Genomic DNA, 10,094 nt, shown 5'->3' with positions numbered 1-10,094 from the left:
AAAGGATAAACACAAAAACGTAGTGCCTAGTATCTTTTAAGAGACATTTTTTGTCTGACCGATCAACTCTATGGAATATCTTCCATACTGACAGCTAAAATGTGGCTGTGAACACATGTGTAACAAAGTTTGTTTAGATTTCTACAAATTAAAAAAAAATATTCTTGAAAATGCTACCAAAATGTCAAGTATAGGTCTACAATAATATAAAAACAGGAAATGACTTACACAAAATGCGACTTACGTTTGGAAAAAACTGAGGAGTTTTTCTTTCCGCCATTATCCGATTAGCTCGGAAGTGCTGCTTGATTACCTATTTAGTACTATTGTACCTTTAAGAAAAAAAAAATGGCTTTCTATAATAGTTTCAGTTTCAGTTTTATAGTAACAGTAGCCTAACTGCATGAAAACTACCAAGTGTCAGCTTGATAAAATCATTTACAAGGTTTTAAGTCATTTTCAGTAACGCGGGTCACTGTGGCAATTTTCGGCAAAACATACTTGTCGCGACATAACTTTTAACCATTTCTCCCAACTGGAGCTTATTTTTGCCCTATTCTTTTAGTTTGTACCCAGATTTGCAAACAATAACACATAAACAATGTTAACTATAAGATGTTTCAACTGATAGCTATTAAAGGGTAATATTTCGTCTCTGAATATGCATTTTATTTAGCAAAATATAACCAAAATAGTGAAAATGTGATCTTTTCTACAATTTTTGCTGCAGATTCCAGTGACATATCCATTTTTTTTATCAAAATCTGACCAAAATAGTCCAGTTGTACATGTATCTGGACATATCTCAATTTTTGTATATACGAGTAGTAGTAATGTTCTATATGAAATTAACAATCTTCCAAGAGTTGTAATTCATAGCCAGGCCCATTTTAAAAAGTGTTAAGAGCCTTATGTTCTTAAATGACCTATAGACCCCAAAAAACGCTAAGAAAAGTAGGGAGCATGTATTATCTAAGAGACTTCTTTTGTCTGACAGGTCAACACTATGGATAATCTTCCATACTGACAGCTAAAATGTGGGTATGAACACATGTGTAATAAGGTTTGTTTACATTTTTATAAATGCAGGATCATGTCTTCTTTACAATTAAAACAAGTCTCCACCGCATTGCATGTGTTCCGTGCATTTATTTCGAAGCTAGGTCAGAACGGTTCATACTTGGTTACATATGCTTCGATTCATCTTAACCTAACTTATGGATTCAGAATGGCGTATATGTCTCGTCTTATTGTGTTTAGATTCGGTTCACATATTTACCACTGCACTGTGACAGCGATGCGCAAGACCCGTACCATGAAGGTAAAGTTAATTACATTAGAACTCTACTACACCCTTCCTTTTCTAAAAAAAAAAAGCAATTTCCAGATAAATCTTTACTTTACTTAGTTATTTATCACGCTGTCAGGGTCAACACTTGATGTTTTCCATTTCAATATTTTTAATATAATGTTTAAATTTTAATAAAATTATGCATTTCTTTAAAAAGACATTGCGATGCGCTGGTTGTTTTGCATATTTCTATATCCGGGTTACACTCGATTGCCCCGTGGTTTCTTTTTTATTTACTGTGGGTGTTTTTTTTTTATTTTATTTGTCAGGGACCCATATCTTTATAATAGCTCTATCATACTTAAGTAATCAGCCTTAAGTAATACTCGCTATAATAAAAAGTACATGCTTTGAATAGCTAGATTTTTTTTCTCTATTTCTTTTCAAGTACAGTATACTTGTTTATAAGTAACTTGTAACAAGTAAAGTTTTCTTTTCATTTGTCTGTAAATAAATTTATAGGTTTCTGGATCTTCATGAATTAAGTAATTTTATTAGTTGTTTGTTAGTCTCCGACACCTCCCCGTATTTACACAGAATTGCATTGTTTTGCTTTTATAAAACGCACTTCGGTCTTTTCCTGAATAGCATTATGGTTGCTATGTAGAACTTCGTGTCTTTTTTTCGGTGTTTCTGCAAATGATCAATGCTTACTGGTATATAACATTAAAATTGATAGACAGAAACTTGGCTTTATTCTATCTTATAAAACATTCCAACATCAAGTACACTGCGGAGTCGTCTATTGCTTTCACAGCACTTGGATTTCCAACACATGTGATCACTCTTTGTCCGTCGTGTACGTTAGTATCAGTTGTTGTACAAGTCAGCCTGTTCGTCCGTCCGTCTGACAACAAAGCAAGTGTTTAAATTAAACCATTAACTGAGGAACCGCGCCATGTCTTGCGTCCTACACAATATTTTCCTGGGCTCATCTGAGATCAGCGCATCTAGGTACAGTAATAACTGGAATCTGGTTTTTGTGATCAACTCGTGTCTGTGACTGAACTTATATAATGGTTGCTGGAAACGGGCCAAGAGTCGACGCTACCTATTATCCTTATCTACCCGTGCGGCTCGCAACATTTGTGGTGGCAGCAGTGGGATCCGTTTTATAAACAGCGGATCTAAATATACGAACCTTACCCAAAAGATTCAAGATATAGATCCTAGATCGATTCTAACCAAATAACAATTAAAGAATTTGACTTGGTTATTCATTTGTACACTATCCTCGTGCGTAATGGCGGATGCTAATGATAGCGACACAGAAGTTACCTTCAATTATAGAGACATAAGCTCGCCAGTAAGGGTCGAGCGCGAACGCGATATTTTAGACAATGAATCTGTAGCAGACGACATTTGTGACTCGCGCGCTTTTGATAAATCACAACAGGTACATGAGAACATTTCCTCGTGCATAACCGCCGATGAGAGCAGCGCTAATAGCCGTCCCCCATCCTTCAACCGTAATAAATCGATAAATCACCAACATAGCATCGACACGGACGAAGATGAAATGTTTGAAACTTTGAGTATAAAATCTATGGAAGATCAACAAGATCGTGTACCTATAGATGGATGCATAAACGATCTCAGACAACAACAGAGGGAAATCACCAGCGTCCTCAAACAAGTAATGGACCTAGTGTCAAAACAACATAGTCAGGAAACAAAAGATAGCCGCGAACATGAAGTAATGAATTCATATATACAGAATAATACAGAAAGTCAATACAATTATCGACATGTACATAGATCTGCTGCCGCGAACATAGAGAGTAGGCATTGTAGAAACAGAAGTATGGAGGATCAGAATGGACATGACCCGAGACAACAAGTAAACATTGTCGGCGATAGGTATGATAATCAACCTATACAGCGGAGTTATAATGATAACTGCCACGCTCCACGTGAATGTTTATCACGGGGACAAGTCCCGATGCGGATACAACATAACACGAATGAACATACTGGCGCTGTGTATGCCAGATATTTACCACGACGTGCACAGCCAGATCATGAATATGGAAACAGGTGACTATAGAAGTCTTCTTGAGTATCAGGGCAGAGATGCAAGGAGGTATACAAGGAAACAACCCATTAATTTAAACATTGCTCCCTTTCATGGTACAGATGAATGGGACGTGTGGATAAGTCGATTTGAAGCTATTGCAAAAAGGTACGGTTGGGATAACGATGAAAAGCTTGATCAACTGCTCCCTCGTTTACAAGGCTCAGCAGGTCAGTTTGTCTTTGGGCAATTACCAAAAGAAATCACCAAGAACTATGACATGTTAATCAAAGAACTGGACAGTAGGTATAGGGTGATGCGTACATCAAGGTCTTACGCAGCTAAATTTAGTAAAAGAAATCAGAAAGAGGGAGAAACTGCTGAGGTATATGCATCAGAACTGAAAACGTTGTATGATAAAGCTCATGGCTATCGAGATAGAAGAACGAGACAAGAAGACTTAGTAAGAAGGTTCCTGGATGGTCTGTGGGATGAAAGGTTAGATTTGCTGTTGAGTATCAAAAGGAGCCAGAAGATACAGATGAAGCTGTATTTCATGTAGCAAATTACATCCAGACAAAAATCAGCAGTAAACGTGAAAAAGAAGAAAAGATCCGATATCAACTATATTCTACAGATAAACAGACAAGGGAAAGACAAAGTTGTACACCATAACAAGTTGAAACCATATGAAGGAAAGCGTGCACCAAGATGGATTCTAAAAAGCAGAGAGAAGATAAAAGAAAGCACACAATAGTTTTAGTATGTCTGTAATGCCCTATAATCTTGATATCTGTTTGTACTTCACGAACCATCAGTTACAATGTTATGGGTAATAGGAGTAATAAATTTTAATGTAAAGAATTTCACTGTGTGTCTTATATATCCGTGAAACCCTAGATCGTCACTGGCTTAATCGTAGGTCGTTTATCGTAAATACCGCGTCGTCAGGCTCAATACCATTTTTTAGAGATAAACACAGCTCATTGGAGGGGTAAGCTCTGGTCTGTCGATACTGGTGTCGGCGACATATTCTTTATGTTTATGAGGGGTATTTGCTATGTTGCTTATGAGTCGTTCTCTTGGAATTACAGAATTATGGATAAAGCAAATCACAGGGGTAGAGCATACCAATACAAGCATTGTCAAAAGAAGGGCAAGACGGAAATCAATACGAAAGAAAGACTCGGAGATCACGGCTAGAAATATAACGTGCCAAACTCAGAACAGCCATTTTAGTGCAGGTTGTTTATTTAGTAGTAGGACAAAAGAGGGTCTATACCAGCATGTGAACACATACCCAAGACATAGGAATGTCATGCTGGAAAAGGGTATCATCCACTCGAGGCCGTTCCTGGTGTGCTGTGCAAATCCATATATCGTCGGAGAGGACGATATTCAAGTACTGTCGAAAGAAGAGAGCATGTCTTGGTGGCTAAAAAGAGAGGAGCCAAGAAAAAGCATAGATATAGTTGAAAAGGCAGCGAAGGAGTATGATATCGACTGGAAAGATGTTTGCCCGGTAGTTCCTGTGGCCTTAGAAGAGGAGGATGAGACAGAGAAAGCTGTTCAAGACTTACAGATGGTCGTGGAGAAAGGAGCTGTGGGAGATTGTAACAAGGAGAGTGACATGGGGGGAGATACTGGATCTCCGTATAAATGAGAGAAAGGGGGATAGAGACAGCAAAAGTAGAAGTGTGGAGATTGAGTCTATGGATGAACCCGTGGACCTAAGAATTATCAAAACAAAGGGGGAGACGAAGATCACCAGTATCACCAATGGCACGATAGAAGAAGAGTTAGATTTTGACGATAGAACTGAGCAAGATGTAGAGGCAGAAACGAAAGTGAGGGGACGGGCCAGGAAGAGACAACCACGCAAGAGAGGAAGGTCATCATCTAGCTCGAGCTCTGATTCAAGCTCGAGCTCAAGTTCTGGATGTTCCTCGCGGGGAAGTAGTAGGAGAGAGAAGAAATTCTGCTCAATCATGTGTAATATGATAAAAAAAGGACTGGGAACATCTTAGGGGCCCAAATCATCTCTAATGCTGAAATGATAAACAACCTACAGAAAAACAGTGGATGAGTTTAGGCAGGAAGTAAGGGAGTTAAGGAAAGAGAAAGAGAACAGGGAGGAGGCCAAGGAGCAACAAAAGCAACCGAAACAACAATAAGATACGCATGAAGATAAAGATATAGATAAAGCACGTAACAATCACAAGACAATTAAGGACACAGATTCTAGGCAAGATAGGGATGGGGGTGAAGTAAGATACAGAGACAGATGGGGAGACAGACATACTGATTATAGAAATAGCAGCGACAGACGTAGCTACGGTGATAGGCGAAGAGGGTGGAAGAGAGACGGTAGATTTTAAAAGAACGGGATGACTTTAGACGCACGTCTTCTATAAAATCCACAACTGTTTTCGTTAACTCCGTTAGTCTGAGCAAAAGAGCCATGACTCTAACTATAAGAGAGTATCAAAATTACATAAAATAATTACAAAGACGGCTGACTGTTACAATTTATTCACAAACTAATATACTTGTTTATGAAATAGAAGTACATACATATGTGTTAATACCGGGTCATTACAGAACAGCAAAACATTCTTCTTCGTGTGGAACATAGCTTATAGTGTCGATATAAATTTCGAACACAATATTTTATTTTGTCAAGCAGTATTAATGTATAATTTCGAACATAAATAGGTATGAGGTGAATGACTATTTTAATGGACTTGTAGGACTCATATTTCGGCTCTGAATATGCATTTTATTTCGCAAAATATATCCAAAATAGTGAAAATGTGATCTTTTTTACAATTGCTGCAGCAAATTCCAGTGACATGTTCATTTTTTATCAAAATCTGACCAAAATAGTCCAATTTTACATGTATCTGGACATATCTCATTTTTTGTATATAGTAGTAAATAAATTTGCTATATGTTCTATATGAAATTAACAATCTTCCAAGAGTTGTAATTCATAGCCAGACCCATTTTAAAAAGTGTTAAGAGCCTTATATTCTTAAATGGCCTATAGACCCCAAAAAACGCTAAGAAAAGTAGGGAGCATGTATTATCTAAGAGACATCTTTTGTCTGACAGGTCAACACTATGGAATACCTTCCATACTGACAGCTAAAATGTGGGTATGAACACAATCATGTGTAATAAGGTTAGCCTTTCTCCAGATAAATTCCGATTTAGTTTTAAAATTCAATAGTAATTTAAAGACACTTCTGCGAGGAGGTATTTCTAAACCCGTTTTTTATGGGGATGTGGTTTACAAACTTCGTAAGATCTTGAGTCATGGTAATTTTCCAAATGTATTTGATAAATTATAAAACGTTTTATTAAAAGAGGTTACGACCCAACTGTTTTGAAACATGTCGCATGTTTAGTTGTCAGCCCGTTTACAGTTGGACACTACGCTTCCCTCTCTGATTGTGTCTGACGGAAGAGGGGGAGCACGCTATGATAAGCAGTATTTAAATCCTACCAGGACTGAACTGTTTTGATATCTGTCTTCTGGCCTGTTTTGCCCCCTTAATGGTGTTTCTCTTGTTGCTCTGTCTTCTGAAAAGGCATTGAGTACATACGTTTTTGGTTCTAAAAGTTTGCTTTTTATATATTTATACACGAGCTTTTTTGTGTTTTTACATACCATGCCTTTTTGTTTCCATTACGTGTGTTAGAGATTAACCTGGAGGGGATTACCTTTATTTACACTGTCCCGTGTCTTTGGAACATGGTGGGGGTAAGAGTGAGGTTGGGTGCGCACCATAAACCGGTTTAAGCTCCCCAGTGGTGTTTTTACCACTGAACGTTCCAAGGCGGTGCCCCACTATTTTCCTATGTTTGTTAGTTTTGTCCTCGTGTGTTGGCTTTGTTTGTGTGCGCGCGCGCGTGTGTGTGTGTGTGTGTAGGCGTGCTGTGGGTTTTGTTTTGGGGAGGCTGTGTTTTTGGTACGTGGCATTTACATTTTTATAAAAGCAGGATCATGTCTTCTTTACAATTAAAACAAGTCTCCACCGCATTGCATGTGTTCTGTGCATTTGTTTCGAAGCTAGGTCAGAACGGTTCATACTTGGTTACATGTTCTTCGATTCATCTTAACCTAACTTATGGATTCAGAATGGCGCATATGTCTCGTCTTATTGTGTTTAGATTCGGTTCAAATATTTACCACTGCAGTGTGACAGCGATGCGCAAGACCCGTACCATGAAGGTAAAGTTAATTACATTAGAACTCTACTACACCCTTCCTTTTCTAAAAAAAAAGCAATTTCCAGATAAATCTTTACTTTACTTAGTTGTTTATCACGCTGTCAGGGTCAGCACTTGATGTTTTCTATTTCAATATTTTTAATATAATGTTTTAATTTTAATAAAGTTATGCATTTCTTTAAAAAGACATTGCGATGCGCTGGTTGTTTTGCATACTTTTATGTCCGGGTTACACTCGATTGCCCCTGGTTTTTTTATTTACTGTGGGTGATTTTTTTTTAAATTTTATTTGTCAGGGACCCAGTTTCATGTGTTTATATAAAACAATTAAGTATCTAACCTTTAATCCCTCTGTAAATCGTGTTGTTATCGTTTATTTGTATCTGTGCAGACCAGGAAGTGTTTTGCATCCGCCATATTTTTATAGCACGTTTTATGACGTCACGTACTTCATGACGTCATAGTGTTTCTAGCAGCGCGTGTTCTTTACCTTAGGAATACCTTCAAACGGAATTAATGGGCACATTTTGCAATGGATTGAAGATTATTTAAGTAATCGCAATCAAAAGGTATTTGTAGGTTCTTCATATTCTGATTGTAAGTATGTCACTGCAGGTGTTCCACAGGGCTCTGTACTTGGGCCCTTATTATCTTTAACCTATGTCAATGACATTGCAGACAACCTTGCTAGTGTAACACGGCTCTTTGCAGACGACAGTTCTCTCGCAGTTTCCACCTCTGATATTGCTTCTATGGAAAGTACATTAAATGACGACTTAAATAAAATAGCTGGATGGTCCAAGCGTTGGTTAGTAACTTTTAATCCGAACAAAACAGAAGTGGTATTTTTTACTCTCGGGTCTGAAGTTAAACCGTCTCTTTACTTTGATAATGTTCATCTTGATTATGTTGACAGTCATAAACATTTAGGAGTTACTTTTAGATCAGATGGTAAATGGCACGATCATATCAATAATATACTTTCATCTGCCTCAAAAATTCTAGGATCAATGAGAGCATTAAAGTTCAAACTAAAAAGAAATACGTTAAATCAGATTTATATATCCTACATGAGACCTGTTCTAGAATACGCATCAATAGTCTGGGATGGCTGTGCAGATTACGAAAAACATTCTCTTGAAAAACTCAAATACGAGGCTGCACGTATTGTCACAGGTCTTACGAGGTCTGTTTCTATCGAACGTCTTCTTAATGAAATTGGTTGGGTATCTCTGTCCGATAGACGAAACATTCAGAAACTCGTTACCATGTATAAAGCTAAGCATCGTACATTACCGGACTATCTATTAAATCTTATTCCAGATACAGTTGCCAATGATGTACCCCTATCTTCTAAGAAACAGGAATGATTATATAACAGTTGCTCGTCGTACGCAAATATTTGCTAACTCGTTTATTCCATCAGCTTCTTCTTTATGGAACGATTTAGAATCCGATATAAGAGAGTCATCCACAATTCATATTTTTAAATCAAAACTTAAACTAAAATACAAACCTTCATCTGTACCTACATATTTTTGTATTGGCGACAGGCTGTACTCGGTTTACCATGCTCAAATGCGTAATAAATGCAGTAATTTAAATGCTGATTTATATAAAAATCATTTGAGAGACAATGCTGCATGTGATTGTGGTCACGATACTGAAGATGCCGAACATTTTCTCTTTAAATGTAGACATTATGCTTTACAAAGAATACAACTTTTTAACGCCACACGTATCTTTCATCCACTGAATACGCGTACTCTTTTGTTTGGAGATGAAAATTATGCTGAAGAAGAAAATTCACTAATATTTTAAGAAGTACAAAAATATATGGAACATACAAATCGTTTTCATTAAGAAATCTGATTGCTGCCGTATTACTTTAGTATATAAACTTAACGCAGTTGTACCCCACACATCAAGTTACGACCCTTGGAACACTCTGGACTCTCTCTCTTATATTACCATCTATCTAGCTTTCTTTTAATTTTTACAGTTAAATCATTCTACTTTTTCTCCAACATTGTTGTTATTCATTTCGCTTAACTTTGTTCTCTTCCAATTACATTTTGTCATTTTTATAAGAATACAATGCAATCTATAATATAAAATTTTCCTTTAAATATACCTTCGGGGATGGACCGAATTATTAATGTTATATGAACTTGTGGTCCAACCCTTTTACCTTTCTTAGAATGTTTTGTATATTTTCTGTATATGTACATTGTATACGTTGTCATAAAAAGGAAGGAATAAAATATGTTTAAATCAAATTTACCTTAGGCTAGCTACGGGTCGTGTGGGATTAAAGATTTAACTATTATACCCGTTGAGCGCATCACACTCACCCTACTCTTTATTCTGTAATATAATACTTGTTTTATTACATCGTTCACATAATTGTTTTGAATCGGAAGTTAAATGTTTACTTTATATTATATGTATTGTGAGGGGTGTCGGATATGTAGGCTCCCCGTTTTGTACCTC

The sequence above is a fragment of the Mercenaria mercenaria genome, chromosome 17 (genome assembly GCF_021730395.1).
Source record: "Mercenaria mercenaria strain notata chromosome 17, MADL_Memer_1, whole genome shotgun sequence".
Classification (NCBI taxonomy): Eukaryota; Metazoa; Mollusca; class Bivalvia; order Venerida; family Veneridae; genus Mercenaria; species Mercenaria mercenaria.
Note: the sequence above shows the minus strand (reverse complement) of the source record.